This window comes from Trachinotus anak, unplaced genomic scaffold, assembly GCF_046630095.1.
Source record: "Trachinotus anak isolate AG129_WGS33_773 ecotype Australia unplaced genomic scaffold, CSIRO_AGI_Tana_v1 ptg000026l, whole genome shotgun sequence".
Taxonomy (NCBI): Eukaryota; Metazoa; Chordata; class Actinopteri; order Carangiformes; family Carangidae; genus Trachinotus; species Trachinotus anak.
Window position 1 is genome coordinate 15,137,501 of NW_027273877.1, and position 22,500 is coordinate 15,160,000.

Below are 22,500 nucleotides of genomic sequence, written 5' to 3' on the forward strand. Positions count from 1 at the left end.
CAGGCCCGACCCTGCTTAGCTTACGAGATCGGACGAGATCGGGCGTGCTCAGGGTGGTATGGCCGTAAGCCGCAGAGCAAGTGACAACTACCCCCTTTATACATGATGATCCACACCATCACAGACATGGCTGTGTATGTCAAGCGCGGGTGTCTTTGCTTGACTTTCTTTCTTTCTTTCTTTCTCTCAACTTGTCAACTTGTCAACTGTGTAATGTGATAATATGAAAGTGTGGTTTGTGCACTGTGAGCTGAACTGTCTGCACAGTGATTGACAGTTGAGCAGTGGCACAGTCAGTGCTGTTTACTGAAGCAGCAGCGTCCTCTGTTGTTTGCACAGAAAAGTGAAAAAGCTTACAGCACCTGGTATTCCCAGGCGGTCTCCCATCCAAGTACTAACCAGGCCCGACCCTGCTTAGCTTCCGAGATCGGACGAGATCGGGCGTGCTTTTTTTTTTTTTCTCTTTTATTATCAAAAAATTCAAATTTTTACATCATTCAATCTTATTCTCAACATGTAAACTCGGACAGTGAAAGCTAAAGTATGCAGTGATTTATGCTTTTTTTTTTTTTTTTTTTTTTTTTAAAACCCATATTTACATTATATTTACAAACACCAAAGAAAGAAACAACGAAAAATCAGTGCAGTCTCCACGCCCCCAGGAGAGATTCACATTAACTTTCTATGAAGACTGGATCTCCCTCCAATACAGTGAACTGAAGGGTACCGGTGTCCACATTTAAACCCAAAGAAAGAAAGAAACAACAACACCAAAAGGAGAAAAAACCAAACTAAAATGAAATACATTAAAATAAAATGGACTATAATGGCATGATGAAATAAAATACCCTGCTGGAACCAGATAGAACACAAATCAACCAGCAAGGAAGACCAACATTCTGAAGAGACATAATGACACTACTTAAAAAGCAAAACTTAGCACATTGTCTCCTGTTATTCTCACAAGTTTTGCTTTGTCTAAGAAGATTTTTTCAAATTTCTGTTTGTCTGCTTTTTGCATTGTCCGTATATGAAGTTTTATTGAGTTTGTGAAGATCTTCCACCTGTTGGTTTGTCTGTTATCATAGAGTGCATAGTTCCTGGCTGTATAGATTGTGTGTCTGGCGAAGGCAAGGATGATATTGATGAGTTCATTGTTAATTCCTTTTCTCTTTTCCGTTAGTCCAAATAGCAGAGTCCACTGCCAGTCCGTTGTGTTGGAAATCCTGAGTTCACAGCACATTTCCAGGAGTTCTTTGACCTGCTCAGAGAAAGGAATGCAGACGGGACAATGCAGGAGGAGATGCTCTAAATCCTCCTCCTGCTCTTGACAAACAGTACAGTCTCTTCCGTACATGTTTTTGTTAATCTGGTGCAGAATGACGCCTGTGAAGATCCTCCTGTGCCTTATTTTGTAATCTGTGTTAGTGCATTGTGGGTTACTGTAACAAGGACTTATGTTGTGCCAAATTGTAGACGTGTTTTTGAATGGGAATGCTTTCTTCCAGGTTATTTCTGAGGTGGGCCTCCGTGTGGCCTTTTTTAGCAACATAGTGTACCATGTTTTAGATTTTATTTCTTGCATGCTTTTGGTGTGTGCACCAGTCCACAGGAGGAAATCCAGGGTGTCATCCTGCACCTTACAAACAGAGTTTTTGTGGGCTTGTTTCCATTCAGGAGGCATGTTCTTTTCCATTTCCTCACACACCTGTTGTATGTACTGTTTTTTCCCCTTGCACCCTTTGTCCCTCAAAGCAGTCATTATTTTTTCACTGTCTATTTTACCCTTTCCATTCATTATGTCCCCTAATGTTTGCAGCCCTGCTGCCACCAGGAAGCCATATGAGAGGGAGGTGCCCCTACAAGTGAGCTCTGGATTGTGGAGGATGGGGAGCTTCAGTAACTGTGACCTATTGGAGACCTTTGTCTTGAGGAGTGGCCGTGCCAGCTCCCAGGCTTCAAGGATCTCTCTTTCAAACGGTTGGAGATGTGAGTACTGTTTCTTGGGTAGAATTTGGCAGAGGTTGTGTCTGCCACAGTGACCTAAGGAGGTTATTGTTTTTTGCAGGTAATCTTGCCATGGATGATTTTTAGAATTTTGCAAGGCTTTTTTGATTGTTTGAATTCTGAAGACATGTTTCTTTGTTGCAATATCAATTAGTTTTAGACCTCCTTCTTTATAGTCATTGATTATTGTCCTGTGTGCTATTAGATTTCTTTTGCTTCTCCAGAGAAACGTGGAGATGCTGTTATTTATGCTGGTTTGGATGTGTCCGGGTATGTCGTAGACTGCCAGTATGTGGTTTAGCTGTGAGAGCACAAGGGAGTTGGCTACGACCACCTTGCCTCTCAGTGTGAGCCCCCTCATCCTCCACAGTGCCAGCGTGCTGCTTATTTTTCCCAGCGCCTCCCTCCACGTTTTGTCTCTGGCTTTGTCCTGGTTTTTCCCCAGGTGCACTCCCAGGACCTTGACACTCTCTCCTGCCTCCCTGAACTGCCATCTGCCTGGTGACCGCACCACCTCGCCACAGTACATGATTTCTGATTTGTTAAAGTTGACTTTTGCCCCTGATGCTTTGCTGTATGTTTCAATATGAACTAAAACCTTGTCTATGCTGTCCTCATCCTGTGTCATTATGTTAGTATCATCCGCAAACTGTGCTATTTTGTGTTCTTTCCCTGCTGGTGATGTTATACCTTTAATTTGCTTGTCCTTCCTGATTAACATTCCGAGGGGTTCGGCCACCAGGCTGTATAACAGGGAGGAGAGGGGACAGCCTTGCCTTATTGATCTTTGAATCCGAAAAGTGTCTGATAATTGCCCATTGCATTTGACTTTACTGTTTGCATTGCTGTATAGTAATTGTATCCAATTTGTGAAGTTATTGCCGAAACCAAATTTTGCCAGTACTGCCCAGAGGAAATTGTGTTCGACTCTGTCAAATGCTTTGTTGAAGTCCACACCCAGATAAATTCCACCCTGTTTTGTCATGTGATTTATTGTTTCTTTAACTGACAGAATTGTGTCTGTGATGTCTCGCCCCGGAATGCCGTAAGCTTGAGACCAGTTGATGATGGAAGAAATGACTGATTTTAACCTGTTTGCCAATATCTTGGTGAGAATTTTGTAATCTGTGTTTAATAAACTGATTGGTCTGTAATTCTCCAGCAAGGCTTTGTCCCCTCTGTTCTTGTATACAACAGTTATTAGTCCAAGTGTCAAGGTCCTGGGAGTTCGACCTCCATTTTGCATATGGTTATACATTGTGAGTAGGATCGGAGCCAACCTGAGTTTAAAAGCTTGATAAAACTCAGCTGACAGCCCATCTGTGCCTGGACTTTTGTTCTTCCCCAGTTCTCCTATTGCCATCTCCACCTCCTGTAAGGTAAGTGGAGCATCACACCACTCTCTGTCCTCTTTAGACAATTTACTTTCAATACTCTCCATAGCTCCCTCCATACTTTCTGGTTTTATGTTACAACTTGTGAATAACTGTTTATAATATGTTTGTACTGTTTCTAAAAGATTTACTGCATCTGTTATTATTTCACCTTTCTCATTTTTCAATTCTTTTATGAATGTTTTGCTTTGCTTCCTTTTTTCTAGACCCAAGAAATAGGCAGTACATTTTTCTCCTTCTGTGATATGCTTCGCCTTGCTCCTGATTATTGCTCCCTTGCACCTTTTCATTTCCAAGTGATCTAATTGAGATTTTAAACATATATATTTACTGACATCATAATTTGGTTCTTCTTCAATCTTCTCTAATTCTCTCCTTACCTGTTCTCTGATTTCTTCCTCTTCTCTGTTTTCTATCCATCTCTTTTGTTTGCAATAATTAATACATGCTTTTTTGATTCTTAACTTAGCTCCTTCCCACCACTCTATCACATCTTCTGTGTTCAATATTTCTTCAGTCATTGCTTCTAACAGATTATTCATTTTTCTTCTAAATTTCTCATCTTCAATGCAACTATTGTTTAAGCACCACAAGCCTCCATTTCTAAACTCTCCTGTTTTCCCCATTCTTATTTCTAGCAGAGAGTGGTCACTCCAGCTGTTGGGTATGTATCTTGCACTTTTTAACTGAGACACCACTGCTGGAGTGCCTAAGCATAGATCAATTCTTGACTGCTTCAACTTCCCTTCAACTACTTGTCTCCTTGAGAACTCTCTTTTGTTTGGCTGTAACACTCTCCATATCTCTGTCAGGTTATTATCATTCATGGTTTCATACAGTATTTTCCTGCTGGCATCCTCCTTAAATACATTATTTGCTGAGATATCCATTTTGTTTAAAACAACATTGAAGTCCCCTATTATCACACAATTCGTTTTACACCATTTTGTTATTTGTTTGAAAAATATTTTCCTGTTTTTTTCCTCATTTGAAGCATATACATTTATAATCCTTTGTTTTTCCCCCCCTCTTTCCACATCTATTACAATCATCCTGCCTTCAGCGTCTTTATGCACACAGTCCGTTTTTTCAAAGCTGTTTTCTTTGCATAAGATGGCCACTCCTCTCGCTAAATCTGTCCCATTAGCATACATGACCGACCCTCTCCACAGCGCTTTAACAAAACTGATGGCGCTTTCATCCCATCTTGTCTCTTGTAAACATAAGATATCACATTTGACAGACCCAAGAATGCATTCAATTTTCCCTCTGCTGCGGAGCCCACGGGCATTGAGCGAGAGAATAACTGTCATGGAGAGGGTGAGCTGCAAAAATGAGAGATTTGCTATCATATCTGATTTTTTGCCTTACTTTTTTTGCTTTTTTTCGCCTGCCTCTCTGTATTTTGCCTTTTTCTGATTTGCGTGATCTGTGTGAGGTCCATGTCGGATTCCGAGTCAGCCATTTGGGGAGCTGCTGGCGGTGCGCTCTTCGCCGAGCGCGGAGCGCAGAGCGGAGCGCTTTGCGGAGCGTCCGTTTCAGCCTGAGAGGCGGCGGTTAATAGTGATTTTTCCAGAGCAGGGAGATCGGCGGGTCCGAGAGCTTTTCCCAGTCCCGTCCCCGCCTCAGTGTGCTCTCTTTGGCCGCAGGGCAGACTCATACTAGCGCTCTCGATGTCAGAATCACACCACTGCGCGCTCACCAAGCTCTCGTCTGCCTGCGGCTCTGCGCTGGGACTCCTCGTCTCACCAGCTCCCGCCGCCTCACTGAAACACTCCATCTCCGCCTCCTCAGCTTCGCACTCACTCCCCTCCTGACCTGACTCAGACCCTTCACGGACCTCCTCTGATTCACTGTTCCTACAGACACAGTTTTCCATATTGTTGTGGCATAGCTCACACCTCTCCTCGACTTTTACGCATTCTCTCGCGTAATGCCCCTGGACTCCGCATTTATGACAGGTGAATTCCGGGCATTCTCTGAGGATGTGCCCTGGCTGAATACAAATTCTACACACCTTAACCTGCCTGTCATGAATCACCCTGAAGTATTCCGGCCCCGTGGCCGTTTGAAACCGAGCCGAATAAGGAAGAGACTGTACCGTTTCATTAAACTTTACTTTCACGTACCTGGTCCCGTCTGCGATTCTCGTTCCCGGCCACATTCTTCTCTTAATCTGTGATGTGGCCGACACTCCCCAGCCATGTAGTTTCTGCAGTATTTCCTCGTCCGTAATGTACGCCGGCAGCCCCAGGAATGACACCACCAGCTCGTCATTTGTCAGCTCCTTCCCCAGCACACTCGTTGCTCCGATCCTGAAGCCGTCCAGCAGCCTTTGTTTCCCAGACGTGTTCGTCATCGTGATCTCGTATCTCTTGTTACCAATGCATCTGCATGCAATTAGTCCCCCGCACAGCTCTCTCACACACTTCATTAGCTCCATCGTTGTTACATTGTCATCTCCGTTTAGCTCAATCTGGATCGTTAAATCTTTTTCATAAGCCGTTTTCGTTCCTGCTGTCTGTGTTTTCGCCGTTACCGTTTCGTTTAGTCCGTTTTCCTTTCTCAAAGTGTTTGTAAACTGTCCATTAGTCCTGGCCGCCATTTTGTCCATCCGTAGTTTAAACCCACAAACGGGTTCAAAAAAAAAAGAGGGAAAAGAAAAAGCTGTAATCCCCCCAAACAGCGTTAAAGCTGTTGGGGGAATGAAAACACACAAAAACCACAGTCGCTCAAACACTAAAACACGCTCATTCACACAAATAATAACTCGAAAAAAAAACACTCGCTCGCTCGCTCGCTCTCTCTCGCTCACTTCCTATCTCTCAATCTGCCGTGCAACCTGTCATGCGTGATGCGTGCTCAGGGTGGTATGGCCGTAAGCCGCAGAGCAAGTGACAACTACCCCCTTTATACATGATGATCCACACCATCACAGACATGGCTGTGTATGTCAAGCGCGGGTGTCTTTGCTCGACTTTCTTTCTTTCTTTCTTTCTCTCAACTTGTCAACTGTGTAATGTGATAATATGAAAGTGTGGTTTGTGCACTGTGAGCTGAACTGTCTGCACAGTGATTGACAGTTGAGCAGTGGCACAGTCAGTGCTGTTTACTGAAGCAGCAGCGTCCTCTGTTGTTTGCACAGAAAAGTGAAAAAGCTTACAGCACCTGGTATTCCCAGGCGGTCTCCCATCCAAGTACTAACCAGGCCCGACCCTGCTTAGCTTCCGAGATCGGACGAGATCGGGCGTGCTCAGGGTGGTATGGCCGTAAGCCGGAGAGCAAGTGACAACTACCCCCTTTATACATGATGATCCACACCATCACAGACATGGCTGTGTATGTCAAGCGCGGGTGTCTTTGCTTGACTTTCTTTCTTTCTTTCTTTCTCTCAACTTGTCAACTGTGTAATGTGATAATATGAAAGTGTGGTTTGTGCACTGTGAGCTGAACTGTCTGCACAGTGATTGACAGTTGAGCAGTGGCACAGTCAGTGCTGTTTACTGAAGCAGCAGCGTCCTCTGTTGTTTGCACAGAAAAGTGAAAAAGCTTACAGCACCTGGTATTCCCAGGCGGTCTCCCATCCAAGTACTAACCAGGCCCGACCCTGCTTAGCTTCCGAGAACGGGCGTGCTCAGGGTGGTATGGCCGTAAGCCGCAGAGCAAGTGACAACTACCCCCTTTATACATGATGATCCACACCATCACAGACATGGCTGTGTATGTCAAGCGCGGGTGTCTTTGCTCGACTTTCTTTCTTTCTTTCTTTCTCTCAACTTGTCAACTGTGTAATGTGATAATATGAAAGTGTGGTTTGTGCACTGTGAGCTGAACTGTCTGCACAGTGATTGACAGTTGAGCAGTGGCACAGTCAGTGCTGTTTACTGAAGCAGCAGCGTCCTCTGTTGTTTGCACAGAAAAGTGAAAAAGCTTACAGCACCTGGTATTCCCAGGCGGTCTCCCATCCAAGTACTAACCAGGCCCGACCCTGCTTAGCTTCCGAGATCGGACGAGATCGGGCGTGCTCAGGGTGGTATGGCCGTAAGCCGCAGAGCAAGTGACAACTACCCCCTTTATACATGATGATCCACACCATCACAGACATGGCTGTGTATGTCAAGCGCGGGTGTCTTTGCTCGACTTTCTTTCTTTCTTTCTTTCTCTCAACTTGTCAACTGTGTAATGTGATAATATGAAAGTGTGGTTTGTGCACTGTGAGCTGAACTGTCTGCACAGTGATTGACAGTTGAGCAGTGGCACAGTCAGTGCTGTTTACTGAAGCAGCAGCGTCCTCTGTTGTTTGCACAGAAAAGTGAAAAAGCTTACAGCACCTGGTATTCCCAGGCGGTCTCCCATCCAAGTACTAACCAGGCCCGACCCTGCTTAGCTTCCGAGATCGGACGAGATCGGGCGTGCTCAGGGTGGTATGGCCGTAAGCCGCAGAGCAAGTGACAACTACCCCCTTTATACACGATGATCCACACCATCACAGACATGGCTGTGTATGTCAAGCGCGGGTGTCTTTGCTCGACTTTCTTTCTTTCTTTCTTTCTCTCAACTTGTCAACTGTGTAATGTGATAATATGAAAGTGTGGTTTGTGCACTGTGAGCTGAACTGTCTGCACAGTGATTGACAGTTGAGCAGTGGCACAGTCAGTGCTGTTTACTGAAGCAGCAGCGTCCTCTGTTGTTTGCACAGAAAAGTGAAAAAGCTTACAGCACCTGGTATTCCCAGGCGGTCTCCCATCCAAGTACTAACCAGGCCCGACCCTGCTTAGCTTCCGAGATCGGACGAGATCGGGCGTGCTCAGGGTGGTATGGCCGTAAGCCGCAGAACAAGTGACAACTACCCCCTTTATACATGATGATCCACACCATCACAGACATGGCTGTGTATGTCAAGCGCGGGTGTCTTTGCTCGACTTTCTTTCTTTCTTTCTTTCTCTCAACTTGTCAACTTGTCAACTGTGTAATGTGAAAATATGAAAGTGTGGTTTGTGCACTGTGAGCTGAACTGTCTGCACAGTGATTGACAGTTGAGCAGTGGCACAGTCAGTGCTGTTTACTGAAGCAGCAGCGTCCTCTGTTGTTTGCACAGAAAAGTGAAAAAGCTTACAGCACCTGGTATTCCCAGGCGGTCTCCCATCCAAGTACTAACCAGGCCCGACCCTGCTTAGCTTCCGAGATCGGACGAGATCGGGCGTGCTCAGGGTGGTATGGCCGTAAGCCGGAGAGCAAGTGACAACTACCCCCTTTATACATGATGATCCACACCATCACAGACATGGCTGTGTATGTCAAGCGCGGGTGTCTTTGCTTGACTTTCTTTCTTTCTTTCTTTCTCTCAACTTGTCAACTGTGTAATGTGATAATATGAAAGTGTGGTTTGTGCACTGTGAGCTGAACTGTCTGCACAGTGATTGACAGTTGAGCAGTGGCACAGTCAGTGCTGTTTACTGAAGCAGCAGCGTCCTCTGTTGTTTGCACAGAAAAGTGAAAAAGCTTACAGCACCTGGTATTCCCAGGCGGTCTCCCATCCAAGTACTAACCAGGCCCGACCCTGCTTAGCTTCCGAGATCTGGCGTGCTCAGGGTGGTATGGCCGTAAGCCGGAGAGCAAGTGACAACTACCCCCTTTATACATGATGATCCACACCATCACAGACATGGCTGTGTATGTCAAGCGCGGGTGTCTTTGCTCGACTTTCTTTCTTTCTTTCTTTCTCTCAACTTGTCAACTGTGTAATGTGATAATATGAAAGTGTGGTTTGTGCACTGTGAGCTGAACTGTCTGCACAGTGATTGACAGTTGAGCAGTGGCACAGTCAGTGCTGTTTACTGAAGCAGCAGCGTCCTCTGTTGTTTGCACAGAAAAGTGAAAAAGCTTACAGCACCTGGTATTCCCAGGCGGTCTCCCATCCAAGTACTAACCAGGCCCGACCCTGCTTAGCTTCCGAGATCGGACGAGATCGGGCGTGCTCAGGGTGGTATGGCCGTAAGCCGCAGAGCAAGTGACAACTACCCCCTTTATACATGATGATCCACACCATCACAGACATGGCTGCGTATGTCAAGCGCGGGTGTCTTTGCTCGACTTTCTTTCTTTCTTTCTTTCTCTCAACTTGTCAACTTGTCAACTGTGTAATGTGATAATATGAAAGTGTGGTTTGTGCACTGTGAGCTGAACTGTCTGCACAGTGATTGACAGTTGAGCAGCGGCACAGTCAGTGCTGTTTACTGAAGCAGCAGCGTCCTCTGTTGTTTGCACAGAAAAGTGAAAAAGCTTACAGCACCTGGTATTCCCAGGCGGTCTCCCATCCAAGTACTAACCAGGCCCGACCCTGCTTAGCTTCCGAGATCGGACGAGATCGGGCGTGCTCAGGGTGGTATGGCCGTAAGCCGCAGAGCAAGTGACAACTACCCCCTTTATACATGATGATCCACACCATCACAGACATGGCTGTGTATGTCAAGCGCGGGTGTCTTTGCTCGACTTTCTTTCTTTCTTTCTTTCTCTCAACTTGTCAACTGTGTAATGTGATAATATGAAAGTGTGGTTTGTGCACTGTGAGCTGAACTGTCTGCACAGTGATTGACAGTTGAGCAGTGGCACAGTCAGTGCTGTTTACTGAAGCAGCAGCGTCCTCTGTTGTTTGCACAGAAAAGTGAAAAAGCTTACAGCACCTGGTATTCCCAGGCGGTCTCCCATCCAAGTACTAACCAGGCCCGACCCTGCTTAGCTTCCGAGATCGGACGAGATCGGGCGTGCTCAGGGTGGTATGGCCGTAAGCCGGAGAGCAAGTGACAACTACCCCCTTTATACATGATGATCCACACCATCACAGACATGGCTGTGTATGTCAAGCGCGGGTGTCTTTGCTCGACTTTCTTTCTTTCTTTCTTTCTCTCAACTTGTCAACTGTGTAATGTTATAATATGAAAGTGTGGTTTGTGCACTGTGAGCTGAACTGTCTGCACAGTGATTGACAGTTGAGCAGTGGCACAGTCAGTGCTGTTTACTGAAGCAGCAGCGTCCTCTGTTGTTTGCACAGAAAAGTGAAAAAGCTTACAGCACCTGGTATTCCCAGGCGGTCTCCCATCCAAGTACTAACCAGGCCCGACCCTGCTTAGCTTCCGAGAACGGGCGTGCTCAGGGTGGTATGGCCGTAAGCCGCAGAGCAAGTGACAACTACCCCCTTTATACATGATGATCCACACCATCACAGACATGGCTGTGTATGTCAAGCGCGGGTGTCTTTGCTCGACTTTCTTTCTTTCTTTCTTTCTCTCAACTTGTCAACTGTGTAATGTGATAATATGAAAGTGTGGTTTGTGCACTGTGAGCTGAACTGTCTGCACAGTGATTGACAGTTGAGCAGTGGCACAGTCAGTGCTGTTTACTGAAGCAGCAGCGTCCTCTGTTGTTTGCACAGAAAAGTGAAAAAGCTTACAGCACCTGGTATTCCCAGGCGGTCTCCCATCCAAGTACTAACCAGGCCCGACCCTGCTTAGCTTCCGAGATCAGACGAGATCGGGCGTGCTCAGGGTGGTATGGCCGTAAGCCGCAGAGCAAGTGACAACTACCCCCTTTATACATGATGATCCACACCATCACAGACATGGCTGTGTATGTCAAGCGCGGGTGTCTTTGCTCGACTTTCTTTCTTTCTTTCTTTCTCTCAACTTGTCAACTGTGTAATGTGATAATATGAAAGTGTGGTTTGTGCACTGTGAGCTGAACTGTCTGCACAGTGATTGACAGTTGAGCAGTGGCACAGTCAGTGCTGTTTACTGAAGCAGCAGCGTCCTCTGTTGTTTGCACAGAAAAGTGAAAAAGCTTACAGCACCTGGTATTCCCAGGCGGTCTCCCATCCAAGTACTAACCAGGCCCGACCCTGCTTAGCTTCCGAGATCGGGCGTGCTCAGGGTGGTATGGCCGTAAGCCGGAGAGCAAGTGACAACTACCCCCTTTATACATGATGATCCACACCATCACAGACATGGCTGTGTATGTCAAGCGCGGGTGTCTTTGCTCGACTTTCTTTCTTTCTTTCTTTCTCTCAACTTGTCAACTGTGTAATGTGATAATATGAAAGTGTGGTTTGTGCACTGTGAGCTGAACTGTCTGCACAGTGATTGACAGTTGAGCAGTGGCACAGTCAGTGCTGTTTACTGAAGCAGCAGCGTCCTCTGTTGTTTGCACAGAAAAGTGAAAAAGCTTACAGCACCTGGTATTCCCAGGCGGTCTCCCATCCAAGTACTAACCAGGCCCGACCCTGCTTAGCTTCCGAGATCGGACGAGATCGGGCGTGCTCAGGGTGGTATGGCCGTAAGCCGCAGAGCAAGTGACAACTACCCCCTTTATACATGATGATCCACACCATCACAGACATGGCTGTGTATGTCAAGCGCGGGTGTCTTTGCTCGACTTTCTTTCTTTCTTTCTTTCTCTCAACTTGTCAACTGTGTAATGTGATAATATGAAAGTGTGGTTTGTGCACTGTGAGCTGAACTGTCTGCACAGTGATTGACAGTTGAGCAGTGGCACAGTCAGTGCTGTTTACTGAAGCAGCAGCGTCCTCTGTTGTTTGCACAGAAAAGTGAAAAAGCTTACAGCACCTGGTATTCCCAGGCGGTCTCCCATCCAAGTACTAACCAGGCCCGACCCTGCTTAGCTTCCGAGATCGGACGAGATCGGGCGTGCTCAGGGTGGTATGGCCGTAAGCCGGAGAGCAAGTGACAACTACCCCCTTTATACATGATGATCCACACCATCACAGACATGGCTGTGTATGTCAAGCGCGGGTGTCTTTGCTCGACTTTCTTTCTTTCTTTCTTTCTCTCAACTTGTCAACTGTGTAATGTGATAATATGAAAGTGTGGTTTGTGCACTGTGAGCTGAACTGTCTGCACAGTGATTGACAGTTGAGCAGTGGCACAGTCAGTGCTGTTTACTGAAGCAGCAGCGTCCTCTGTTGTTTGCACAGAAAAGTGAAAAAGCTTACAGCACCTGGTATTCCCAGGCGGTCTCCCATCCAAGTACTAACCAGGCCCGACCCTGCTTAGCTTCCGAGATCGGACGAGATCGGGCGTGCTCAGGGTGGTATGGCCGTAAGCCGCAGAGCAAGTGACAACTACCCCCTTTATACATGATGATCCACACCATCACAGACATGGCTGTGTATGTCAAGCGCGGGTGTCTTTGCTTGACTTTCTTTCTTTCTTTCTTTCTCTCAACTTGTCAACTTGTCAACTGTGTAATGTGATAATATGAAAGTGTGGTTTGTGCACTGTGAGCTGAACTGTCTGCACAGTGATTGACAGTTGAGCAGTGGCACAGTCAGTGCTGTTTACTGAAGCAGCAGCGTCCTCTGTTGTTCGCACAGAAAAGTGAAAAAGCTTACAGCACCTGGTATTCCCAGGCGGTCTCCCATCCAAGTACTAACCAGGCCCGACCCTGCTTAGCTTCCGAGATCGGACGAGATCGGGCGTGCTCAGGGTGGTATGGCCGTAAGCCGCAGAGAAAGTGACAACTACCCCCTTTATACATGATGATCCACACCATCACAGACATGGCTGTGTATGTCAAGCGCGGGTGTCTTTGCTCGACTTTCTTTCTTTCTTTCTTTCTCTCAACTTGTCAACTGTGTAATGTTATAATATGAAAGTGTGGTTTGTGCACTGTGAGCTGAACTGTCTGCACAGTGACTGCCAGTTGAGCAGTGGCACAGTCAGTGCTGTTTACTGAAGCAGCAGCGTCCTCTGTTGTTTGCACAGAAAAGTGAAAAAGCTTACAGCACCTGGTATTCCCAGGCGGTCTCCCATCCAAGTACTAACCAGGCCCGACCCTGCTTAGCTTCCGAGATCGGGCGTGCTCAGGGTGGTATGGCCGTAAGCCGCAGAGCAAGTGACAACTACCCCCTTTATACATGATGATCCACACCATCACAGACATGGCTGTGTATGTCAAGCGCAGGTGTCTTTGCTTGACTTTCTTTCTTTCTTTCTTTCTCTCAACTTGTCAACTGTGTAATGTGATAATATGAAAGTGTGGTTTGTGCACTGTGAGCTGAACTGTCTGCACAGTGATTGACAGTTGAGCAGTGGCACAGTCAGTGCTGTTTACTGAAGCAGCAGCGTCCTCTGTTGTTTGCACAGAAAAGTGAAAAAGCTTACAGCACCTGGTATTCCCAAGCGGTCTCCCATCCAAAACTAACCAGGCCCGACCCTGCTTAGCTTCCAAGATCGGACGAGATCGGGCGTGCTCAGGGTGGTATGGCCGTAAGCCGCAGAGCAAGTGACAACTACCCCCTTTATACATGATGATCCACACCATCACAGACATGGCTGTGTATGTCAAGCGCGGGTGTCTTTGCTCGACTTTCTTTCTTTCTTTCTTTCTCTCAACTTGTCAACTGTGTAATGTTATAATATGAAAGTGTGGTTTGTGCACTGTGAGCTGAACTGTCTGCACAGTGACTGCCAGTTGAGCAGTGGCACAGTCAGTGCTGTTTACTGAAGCAGCAGCGTCCTCTGTTGTTTGCACAGAAAAGTGAAAAAGCTTACAGCACCTGGTATTCCCAGGCGGTCTCCCATTCAAGTACTAACCAGGCCCGACCCTGCTTAGCTTCCGAGATCGGGCGAGATCGGGCGTGCTCAGGGTGGTATGGCCGTAAGCCGCAGAGCAAGTGACAACTACCCCCTTTATACAAGATGATCCACACCATCACAGACATGGCTGTGTATGTCAAGCGCGGGTGTCTTTGCTCGACTTTCTTTCTTTCTTTCTTTCTCTCAACTTGTCAACTTGTCAACTGTGTAATGTGAAAATATGAAAGTGTGGTTTGTGCACTGTGAGCTGAACTGTCTGCACAGTGATTGACAGTTGAGCAGTGGCACAGTCAGTGCTGTTTACTGAAGCAGCAGCGTCCTCTGTTGTTTGCACAGAAAAGTGAAAAAGCTTACAGCACCTGGTATTCCCAGGCGGTCTCCCATCCAAGTACTAACCAGGCCCGACCCTGCTTAGCTTCCGAGATCGGACGAGATCGGGCGTGCTCAGGGTGGTATGGCCGTAAGCCGCAGAGCAAGTGACAACTACCCCCTTTATACATGATGATCCACACCATCACAGACATGGCTGTGTATGTCAAGCGCGGGTGTCTTTGCTCGACTTTCTTTCTTTCTTTCTTTCTCTCAACTTGTCAACTGTGTAATGTGATAATATGAAAGTGTGGTTTGTGCACTGTGAGCTGAACTGTCTGCACAGTGATTGACAGTTGAGCAGTGGCACAGTCAGTGCTGTTTACTGAAGCAGCAGCGTCCTCTGTTGTTTGCACAGAAAAGTGAAAAAGCTTACAGCACCTGGTATTCCCAGGCGGTCTCCCATCCAAGTACTAACCAGGCCCGACCCTGCTTAGCTTCCGAGATCTGACGAGATCGGGCGTGCTCAGGGTGGTATGGCCGTAAGCCGCAGAGCAAGTGACAACTACCCCCTTTATACATGATGATCCACACCATCACAGACATGGCTGTGTATGTCAAGCGCGGGTGTCTTTGCTCGACTTTCTTTCTTTCTTTCTTTCTCTCAACTTGTCAACTGTGTAATGTTATAATATGAAAGTGTGGTTTGTGCACTGTGAGCTGAACTGTCTGCACAGTGACTGCCAGTTGAGCAGTGGCACAGTCAGTGCTGTTTACTGAAGCAGCAGCGTCCTCTGTTGTTTGCACAGAAAAGTGAAAAAGCTTACAGCACCTGGTATTCCCAGGCAGTCTCCCATTCAAGTACTAACCAGGCCCGACCCTGCTTAGCTTCCGAGATCGGGCGTGCTCAGGGTGGTATGGCCGTAAGCCGCAGAGCAAGTGACAACTACCCCCTTTATACATGATGATCCACACCATCACAGACATGGCTGTGTATGTCAAGCGCGGGTGTCTTTGCTCGACTTTCTTTCTTTCTTTCTTTCTCTCAACTTGTCAACTTGTCAACTGTGTAATGTGATAATATGAAAGTGTGGTTTGTGCACTGTGAGCTGAACTGTCTGCACAGTGATTGACAGTTGAGCAGTGGCACAGTCAGTGCTGTTTACTGAAGCAGCAGCGTCCTCTGTTGTTTGCACAGAAAAGTGAAAAAGCTTACAGCACCTGGTATTCCCAGGCGGTCTCCCATCCAAGTACTAACCAGGCCCGACCCTGCTTAGCTTCCGAGATCGGGCGTGCTCAGGGTGGTATGGCCGTAAGCCGCAGAGCAAGTGACAACTACCCCCTTTATACATGATGATCCACACCATCACAGACATGGCTGTGTATGTCAAGCGCGGGTGTCTTTGCTTGACTTTCTTTCTTTCTTTCTTTCTCTCAACTTGTCAACTGTGTAATGTGATAATATGAAAGTGTGGTTTGTGCACTGTGAGCTGAACTGTCTGCACAGTGATTGACAGTTGAGCAGTGGCACAGTCAGTGCTGTTTACTGAAGCAGCAGCGTCCTCTGTTGTTTGCACAGAAAAGTGAAAAAGCTTACAGCACCTGGTATTCCCAGGCGGTCTCCCATCCAAGTACTAACCAGGCCCGACCCTGCTTAGCTTCCGAGATCGGACGAGATCGGGCGTGCTCAGGGTGGTATGGCCGTAAGCCGCAGAGCAAGTGACAACTACCCCCTTTATACATGATGATCCACACCATCACAGACATGGCTGTGTATGTCAAGCGCGGGTGTCTTTGCTCGACTTTTTCTTTCTTTCTTTCTCTCAACTTGTCAACTGTGTAATGTGATAATATGAAAGTGTGGTTTGTGCACTGTGAGCTGAACTGTCTGCACAGTGATTGACAGTTGAGCAGTGGCACAGTCAGTGCTGTTTACTGAAGCAGCAGCGTCCTCTGTTGTTTGCACAGAAAAGTGAAAAAGCTTACAGCACCTGGTATTCCCAGGCGGTCTCCCATCCAAGTACTAACCAGGCCCGACCCTGCTTAACTTCCGAGATCGAACGAGATCGGGCGTGCTCAGGGTGGTATGGCCGTAAGCCGCAGAGCAAGTGACAACTACCCCCTTTATACATGATGATCCACACCATCACAGACATGGCTGTGTATGTCAAGCGCGGGTGTCTTTGCTCGACTTTCTTTCTTTCTTTCTTTCTCTCAACTTGTCAACTGTGTAATGTGATAATATGAAAGTGTGGTTTGTGCACTGTGAGCTGAACTGTCTGCACAGTGATTGACAGTTGAGCAGTGGCACAGTCAGTGCTGTTTACTGAAGCAGCAGCGTCCTCTGTTGTTTGCACAGAAAAGTGAAAAAGCTTACAGCACCTGGTATTCCCAGGCGGTCTCCCATCCAAGTACTAACCAGGCCCGACCCTGCTTAGCTTCCGAGATCTGACGAGATCGGGCGTGCTCAGGGTGGTATGGCCGTAAGCCGCAGAGCAAGTGACAACTACCCCCTTTATACATGATGATCCACACCATCACAGACATGGCTGTGTATGTCAAGCGCGGGTGTCTTTGCTCGACTTTCTTTCTTTCTTTCTTTCTCTCAACTTGTCAACTGTGTAATGTTATAATATGAAAGTGTGGTTTGTGCACTGTGAGCTGAACTGTCTGCACAGTGACTGCCAGTTGAGCAGTGGCACAGTCAGTGCTGTTTACTGAAGCAGCAGCGTCCTCTGTTGTTTGCACAGAAAAGTGAAAAAGCTTACAGCACCTGGTATTCCCAGGCGGTCTCCCATTCAAGTACTAACCAGGCCCGACCCTGCTTAGCTTCCGAGATCGGGCATGCTCAGGGTGGTATGGCCGTAAGCCGCAGAGCAAGTGACAACTACCCCCTTTATACATGATGATCCACACCATCACAGACATGGCTGTGTATGTCAAGCGCGGGTGTCTTTGCTCGACTTTCTTTCTTTCTTTCTTTCTCTCAACTTGTCAACTTGTCAACTGTGTAATGTGATAATATGAAAGTGTGGTTTGTGCACTGTGAGCTGAACTGTCTGCACAGTGATTGACAGTTGAGCAGTGGCACAGTCAGTGCTGTTTACTGAAGCAGCAGCGTCCTCTGTTGTTTGCACAGAAAAGTGAAAAAGCTTACAGCACCTGGTATTCCCAGGCGGTCTCCCATCCAAGTACTAACCAGGCCCGACCCTGCTTAGCTTCCGAGATCAGACGAGATCGGGCATGCTTTTTTTTTTTTTTTTTTTTTTTTCTTTTATTATGAAAATATACAAAGCTTTTCAGAACACAATATTTACATATACATACACATTAACAACAAAACAAAGCACAAAGGATAAAAATCATAAATTAATATGAAATCTACCTCCATCATCAATAGAAATAAGGCTACTGCCTTGCACAAAAAACTCCTCAAACAAACTCCTACTCAAAAAGTTCCATCGCAAAGCAACATCTTTCCTTAATACCGATACAAACAAAGCTAACACTTCTATCCTCTTCCCTTCAAAATGTGCTAAATTTCTCCTTAGCCATACTGCATATCTAGCATGACTTAATACAAAATTAAACAAATTAACATTCACAGTTTTTGATGTTTTACTTGAACCAAAAAAGAAAACTTTCTTCCAATCATTCGCTATCAGATCTAATTTCCAATTGTTTTTGATCAGGGTTATTAGTTTCAATTGAAAGTTCTTTAATTCCTTGCATTCAAAAAACAAATGCATCAGTGTTTCAGGATCTGATTTACAAACATCACAAAACCGATCTACATTTTTATTAATTTGGTGAATGACCACATTCGTGTATATTCTGTTATGTCTGAGTTTGAAGTCCAAATTTTCACAGTCTATGCTATTGTACTTGACATGTAAATTTTTCCAAATTTCTTTCACATTCAGATCCTGAAATACCTTCAACCAAACATTTTCTGATGCTGGGGTCTTGATTTCTTTCATCAGCATCAACGTGTACAACATCTTTACTTTTATTTTATTAAAGAGCATTTTCCCATCAATCTGATCAATGTACAGATCTGGTAGCTCACTCTTTCCTACCTGAACTGTTTCCCTCTCTATTGTTTTAATCCATATATCCGGTAAGCTTCCTTTTATGCACTTAATCACATTATCCACCTTAGTTCTACCTACCTCCTCGTCTATCTCCACAACACTGTCAAAAATGGCTCTATTTGGCAAGAAGCCAGGCACATACTCATAAGCAAAATCTCTCACTTGTTTTAATCCTGCTTGTATGAAAACTTTGTCATACAAAACATTCCCACTGTTTTTTATTTGTGGATTCATAAATACTGGCTGATCTAATATTTGATTTATTGTTTTGCAGTCATATTTCAGGTGCTCAATGAAATCTGCCCAAGCTAGAAATACCTCTTGATAAAACACAGGAAGATTTTCCAACATATTCTTTCTGAATCTCATAAAGATCCCACTGTCCCCACATCCTCCACTTTTACACAGAAAATCCTTAAAGAACCCTTTCCAACCATACTCCTCCTTACCATATAGATATTTTTTAACCACCTTTATTCTCAATGCTTTTCGTTTAACATCTAAGTCCATCAGTTTTAGCCCTCCCTCTCCATACCCTGCTATTAATGTCTTCATAGATATTTTAACTCCTTTTCCTCTCCACAGAAACTTACTTATTACAGCTCTCACCTCATTCAAAACCCACTCAGGGAGATCTAGAGCTCCCATCACATAATTAAATTTTGATAGAAGCAATGAGTTAATGACTACAACCTTACCTTTTAATCGCAGCCCTCTCATAGACCACAAATTTAATAATTGTTTAACTTTATTCAATATACCAGTCCATGTGGCATCTCTCGCTTCCTTACTCTGTACTCCTATGTTCACACCCAATATTTTAATGAAGTCTCTCGTTATCTTTAAAGGAATTTCACACTCTTCTGGATTTGTATGCCCTACACACATAATTTCTGATTTTTCTATGTTTACTTTTGCTCCTGATGCTCTCCCATATGTTTCAACATGTTTCATTATTCCTTTTACACTTTCTATGGTTCTGACAGTAAAGGTTGTATCGTCAGCAAATTGATGAATTAGACTATTTGTGCTATATGGTATTTGAATGCTTTGTAAAGAAATGTCTTTTTTACATAGTGTTGCCAATGGTTCTGCTGCTAAAGAATAGAGCAAGGCTGAAAGAGGACAGCCTTGTCTGACTGACCGTTGTACTGGGAAAACATCAGTGAGCATACCATTTATTTTCACACAACTTTTAGCATTTGCATATAGCAACATTATCCAATTAACAAACCTATCCCCAAAACCAAATTTGCCCAAAACCTGTTCTAAATACCCATGTTCAACCCTATCAAAAGCTTTATTTAAGTCTAAATTCAGGACTAGACCACCCTCACCATCATTATTCATACTATTGACTACATCTCTAATTGTACATATGACATCAGTGATGTCCCTACCTGGTATACTATAAGCTTGTGTTGGTGCTATTATTTCTCCTACCACGTCCCTCAATCTATTGGCTAAAGCTTTTGTTAAAATCTTGTAGTCCGAGTTCAACAGACTTAAAGGCCTGTAATTTTCTAATTTAAACGGACTCCCTCTTTTTTTAAACAAGATAGTAATAACCCCTGTTGCCATTGACTCTGGAACCGTTTTCCTTTCCTCCATACACTTATACACTTTCAACAGTATTGGCACCAATATATCAGAAAAAACCTTATAAAATTCATGTGTCAGGCCATCTGAACCTGGACTCTTGCTGGATTTCATTTGCTCTATAGCTATTTTAATTTCATCAATTGTCAAATCATCGTCACACATTTGTTTACTTTCATCTGATATTCTGGCATCAACAGTATCTAATATCTCATCCACACATTCCTGCACTATACCTTCCTTTTGAAACAGTTTTGCATAAAAAGCTTCCACTACCTCCAAAATGCCTACAAAATCTGTCACTCTCTCTCCATTCTCACTTTCTAGCTCCGTTATATAAGACTTTACCTGTTTACTTTTCTCCAAGTTGAGAAAGAAGTTTGTACACTTTTCTCCCTCAACTGCATACTGAGCCCTACTTCTGATAACTGCTCCCTCATATTTTTCTCTCTCATAATATTCTATCTCACCTTCTAATTTCATAAAGTATGTCCTATCCCGATTCGGATCCTCCTCCAGTCTTTCCAGCTCTTTTATTAATTTTTCTTTCACTTCATTTTCCTCTTTCTTTTTCACAAAGTTCCTCTTTTTTGCAAATCTAATACTTGTTCTTTTTATTTTATTCTTCATCTGTTCCCACCATAAACAAACATCGTCTTCAAATAAAGTATTTTCTTGCTCATTTTTTATAAGTCTTGAAATAATTTTTCTATATTCCTCCTCTTTTAACAAACAAGAGTTTAAACACCAAACCCCCCCTCCCCTCCCTTCACATCTCACCCCAAAACCAAAAGTTAAAGCAGCATGATCACTTAAACCCAAAAACTTATATTTTACATTCAAGACCCAACTCAAAATATTTCTTTTAATCAAAACTAAATCTATTCTGCTTTGTTTCACTTTTCCCAAAACCATTTGCTTTCTTGAGTATTCTCTCCTGTTTGGATACATATCCCTCCATACATCAACTAAATCTTCCTTATTCATAACATCAAATAAAACACTCCTTGAAGTATCGTTTCTGAAATTAACACTGCTGGACCCATCCAGCCTTGTACACCATAAATTAAAATCACCAACCAAAATACATCTCTCAGTACAAAAAGTCCTCAAATTATCAAACATTTCTCTTCTTTCCTTTTCAATATTTGGTGCATAGACATTAATTAATCTAAACCTAATGTTACAAAAATTAAATTCAATGACAAGCAACCTCCCTTTGTCATCTTTGTGGACTACCTGTATGTCAGTCAATGTCTCCTCTTTTACCAAGATAGCAACACCACATGCTCTGTGACTCATATTATTTGCAATAATTTTGCCTCTCCACAGTGAGCTGATATCTTTAAAAACTTCGTCAGTCCAGTGAGTCTCTTGCAGGCACAGTACTTCTGCTTTTATGGCATTAAATACCAACTCCGCTTTCGTTTTTCCTCTTAGACCGTTACAGTTAAACGAAGCAATATGCAACATAAGGCATAAAACAAAAAAGAATAGCAGAGCAGCAGCCATACCTCTACTTTTTAACCTTCATCTTCTCCTTTTCCTTCGCCCTCTTCTTTCTCTTCAGCTGTCTGATGGTCTCTGCGCTGACGTCCATCCCCTCCTCGCCCTCAGACCCGTCCGACACAGCTTTCCCGTCTTTTTCATTTGCTGCCCGCGTTCCAAAGCCAGCATAATTGTCTGGATTTTGTGGTGCTGGATTATCAGAGTCTCTCCCTCCTTCGTCTCCTCTCGATTCCCCACAGTCACGGTTTCCCTCCTCGTGGGTCTCTCCGGTCATTCCCGGCTCCTCCCTCTCGACGCCGCCTCTCCGTCCATCCTCCTCTCTCCCCGTATCGGCGCCGTCCTCCGCCTCTCTCTCCTCCTCGTCAGAGACGTCGGAGTATGACGGCTCTTCGGCGTCCTCCCCCGGCTCTCCACACACACACAGGGAGATCTTTTCTTTGCACAGAGCACATTTCCCCTCCGCATCACACTCTCGTGCGTAATGCCCCTGTTTCCCACATTTAAAACAAATAAAAGTGGGACAGTCTCTGACAATGTGGCCAGGCTGTATACACAAGCGGCAAACTTTAACTTGCCTGTCATGGATGACGCGGAAGTGCTCCGCTCCGCTTACCGTCTCAAACTTAGTGGAATATGGCAATGATTTCACAGCGTCTGTGAAACGGACCTTTAAAAACCTCGTCCCATCAGCGATGTCCGTCCCTGGCCACATCCTCCTCTTAATGGACGAGACCGCAGTGACTCCCCAGTCCTGTAGTTTTGCCAATATTTCCTCATCCTCTATGTAAGTGGGCAGATTAATGAATGAGACGACCATTTCATTGTTACCCAGTTCTTTCGCCATCAGTCTGTTGTTCCCAATTCTCAGTCCGTCCATCAGCTTTTTCTTCCCGCTTTCCTCTTTCATCGTCAGCTCGTATGACTTTGGCGTCTTAAAACGGCAGCCAAGCACTTCTCCACACTCCGCCCTCACTTTTC

The 22,500-nt window shown here is 45.1% G+C and overlaps 21 non-coding genes and 8 pseudogenes across 21 annotated transcripts in view; all 29 read right to left on the reverse strand.

Annotated features, from left to right (window-relative positions):
• Window positions 1-70, reverse strand: part of LOC139610210 (5S ribosomal RNA) — a 119-nt gene extending 49 nt beyond the window's left edge. Inside the window, exon 1 of the ribosomal RNA XR_011685657.1 lies at window positions 1-70. This exon is cut by the window's left edge and continues 49 nt beyond it. This is a non-coding gene — a ribosomal RNA (5S ribosomal RNA).
• A 6,487-nt stretch (window positions 71-6,557) lies between these two features.
• LOC139610501 (5S ribosomal RNA) lies at window positions 6,558-6,676 on the reverse strand. Its single transcript, XR_011685810.1, has one exon. It is a non-coding gene; the product is annotated as a 5S ribosomal RNA (ribosomal RNA).
• A 272-nt stretch (window positions 6,677-6,948) lies between these two features.
• LOC139610385 (5S ribosomal RNA) lies at window positions 6,949-7,057 on the reverse strand (annotated as a pseudogene).
• A 272-nt stretch (window positions 7,058-7,329) lies between these two features.
• Window positions 7,330-7,448, reverse strand: LOC139610502 (5S ribosomal RNA). The gene has a single exon (XR_011685811.1). It is a non-coding gene; the product is annotated as a 5S ribosomal RNA (ribosomal RNA).
• Window positions 7,449-7,720: 272 nt separating this feature from the next.
• On the reverse strand, window positions 7,721-7,839 carry LOC139610504 (5S ribosomal RNA). Its single transcript, XR_011685813.1, has one exon. It is a non-coding gene; the product is annotated as a 5S ribosomal RNA (ribosomal RNA).
• Window positions 7,840-8,111: 272 nt separating this feature from the next.
• Window positions 8,112-8,230, reverse strand: LOC139610505 (5S ribosomal RNA). Its single transcript, XR_011685814.1, has one exon. It is a non-coding gene; the product is annotated as a 5S ribosomal RNA (ribosomal RNA).
• Window positions 8,231-8,510: 280 nt separating this feature from the next.
• LOC139610506 (5S ribosomal RNA) lies at window positions 8,511-8,629 on the reverse strand. Its single transcript, XR_011685815.1, has one exon. It is a non-coding gene; the product is annotated as a 5S ribosomal RNA (ribosomal RNA).
• Window positions 8,630-8,901: 272 nt separating this feature from the next.
• LOC139610380 (5S ribosomal RNA) lies at window positions 8,902-9,010 on the reverse strand (annotated as a pseudogene).
• A 272-nt stretch (window positions 9,011-9,282) lies between these two features.
• LOC139610507 (5S ribosomal RNA) lies at window positions 9,283-9,401 on the reverse strand. Its single transcript, XR_011685816.1, has one exon. It is a non-coding gene; the product is annotated as a 5S ribosomal RNA (ribosomal RNA).
• A 280-nt stretch (window positions 9,402-9,681) lies between these two features.
• Window positions 9,682-9,800, reverse strand: LOC139610508 (5S ribosomal RNA). Its single transcript, XR_011685817.1, has one exon. It is a non-coding gene; the product is annotated as a 5S ribosomal RNA (ribosomal RNA).
• A 272-nt stretch (window positions 9,801-10,072) lies between these two features.
• Window positions 10,073-10,191, reverse strand: LOC139610509 (5S ribosomal RNA). Its single transcript, XR_011685818.1, has one exon. It is a non-coding gene; the product is annotated as a 5S ribosomal RNA (ribosomal RNA).
• A 272-nt stretch (window positions 10,192-10,463) lies between these two features.
• On the reverse strand, window positions 10,464-10,572 carry LOC139610386 (5S ribosomal RNA; annotated as a pseudogene).
• A 272-nt stretch (window positions 10,573-10,844) lies between these two features.
• Window positions 10,845-10,963, reverse strand: LOC139610003 (5S ribosomal RNA). The gene has a single exon (XR_011685455.1). It is a non-coding gene; the product is annotated as a 5S ribosomal RNA (ribosomal RNA).
• A 272-nt stretch (window positions 10,964-11,235) lies between these two features.
• Window positions 11,236-11,344, reverse strand: LOC139610312 (5S ribosomal RNA; annotated as a pseudogene).
• A 272-nt stretch (window positions 11,345-11,616) lies between these two features.
• LOC139610510 (5S ribosomal RNA) lies at window positions 11,617-11,735 on the reverse strand. The gene has a single exon (XR_011685819.1). It is a non-coding gene; the product is annotated as a 5S ribosomal RNA (ribosomal RNA).
• Window positions 11,736-12,007: 272 nt separating this feature from the next.
• LOC139610511 (5S ribosomal RNA) lies at window positions 12,008-12,126 on the reverse strand. Its single transcript, XR_011685820.1, has one exon. It is a non-coding gene; the product is annotated as a 5S ribosomal RNA (ribosomal RNA).
• Window positions 12,127-12,398: 272 nt separating this feature from the next.
• LOC139610512 (5S ribosomal RNA) lies at window positions 12,399-12,517 on the reverse strand. Its single transcript, XR_011685821.1, has one exon. It is a non-coding gene; the product is annotated as a 5S ribosomal RNA (ribosomal RNA).
• Window positions 12,518-12,797: 280 nt separating this feature from the next.
• Window positions 12,798-12,916, reverse strand: LOC139610513 (5S ribosomal RNA). The gene has a single exon (XR_011685822.1). It is a non-coding gene; the product is annotated as a 5S ribosomal RNA (ribosomal RNA).
• A 272-nt stretch (window positions 12,917-13,188) lies between these two features.
• Window positions 13,189-13,297, reverse strand: LOC139610313 (5S ribosomal RNA; annotated as a pseudogene).
• Window positions 13,298-13,569: 272 nt separating this feature from the next.
• On the reverse strand, window positions 13,570-13,687 carry LOC139610293 (5S ribosomal RNA). The gene has a single exon (XR_011685736.1). It is a non-coding gene; the product is annotated as a 5S ribosomal RNA (ribosomal RNA).
• Window positions 13,688-13,959: 272 nt separating this feature from the next.
• LOC139610225 (5S ribosomal RNA) lies at window positions 13,960-14,078 on the reverse strand. Its single transcript, XR_011685672.1, has one exon. It is a non-coding gene; the product is annotated as a 5S ribosomal RNA (ribosomal RNA).
• A 280-nt stretch (window positions 14,079-14,358) lies between these two features.
• Window positions 14,359-14,477, reverse strand: LOC139610515 (5S ribosomal RNA). Its single transcript, XR_011685824.1, has one exon. It is a non-coding gene; the product is annotated as a 5S ribosomal RNA (ribosomal RNA).
• A 272-nt stretch (window positions 14,478-14,749) lies between these two features.
• Window positions 14,750-14,868, reverse strand: LOC139610916 (5S ribosomal RNA). The gene has a single exon (XR_011686218.1). It is a non-coding gene; the product is annotated as a 5S ribosomal RNA (ribosomal RNA).
• A 272-nt stretch (window positions 14,869-15,140) lies between these two features.
• Window positions 15,141-15,249, reverse strand: LOC139610415 (5S ribosomal RNA; annotated as a pseudogene).
• A 280-nt stretch (window positions 15,250-15,529) lies between these two features.
• Window positions 15,530-15,638, reverse strand: LOC139610314 (5S ribosomal RNA; annotated as a pseudogene).
• A 272-nt stretch (window positions 15,639-15,910) lies between these two features.
• LOC139610516 (5S ribosomal RNA) lies at window positions 15,911-16,029 on the reverse strand. The gene has a single exon (XR_011685825.1). It is a non-coding gene; the product is annotated as a 5S ribosomal RNA (ribosomal RNA).
• A 270-nt stretch (window positions 16,030-16,299) lies between these two features.
• LOC139610865 (5S ribosomal RNA) lies at window positions 16,300-16,418 on the reverse strand. Its single transcript, XR_011686166.1, has one exon. It is a non-coding gene; the product is annotated as a 5S ribosomal RNA (ribosomal RNA).
• A 272-nt stretch (window positions 16,419-16,690) lies between these two features.
• On the reverse strand, window positions 16,691-16,809 carry LOC139610917 (5S ribosomal RNA). The gene has a single exon (XR_011686219.1). It is a non-coding gene; the product is annotated as a 5S ribosomal RNA (ribosomal RNA).
• Window positions 16,810-17,081: 272 nt separating this feature from the next.
• LOC139610378 (5S ribosomal RNA) lies at window positions 17,082-17,190 on the reverse strand (annotated as a pseudogene).
• Between the last annotated feature and the right edge of the window lie 5,310 nt (window positions 17,191-22,500).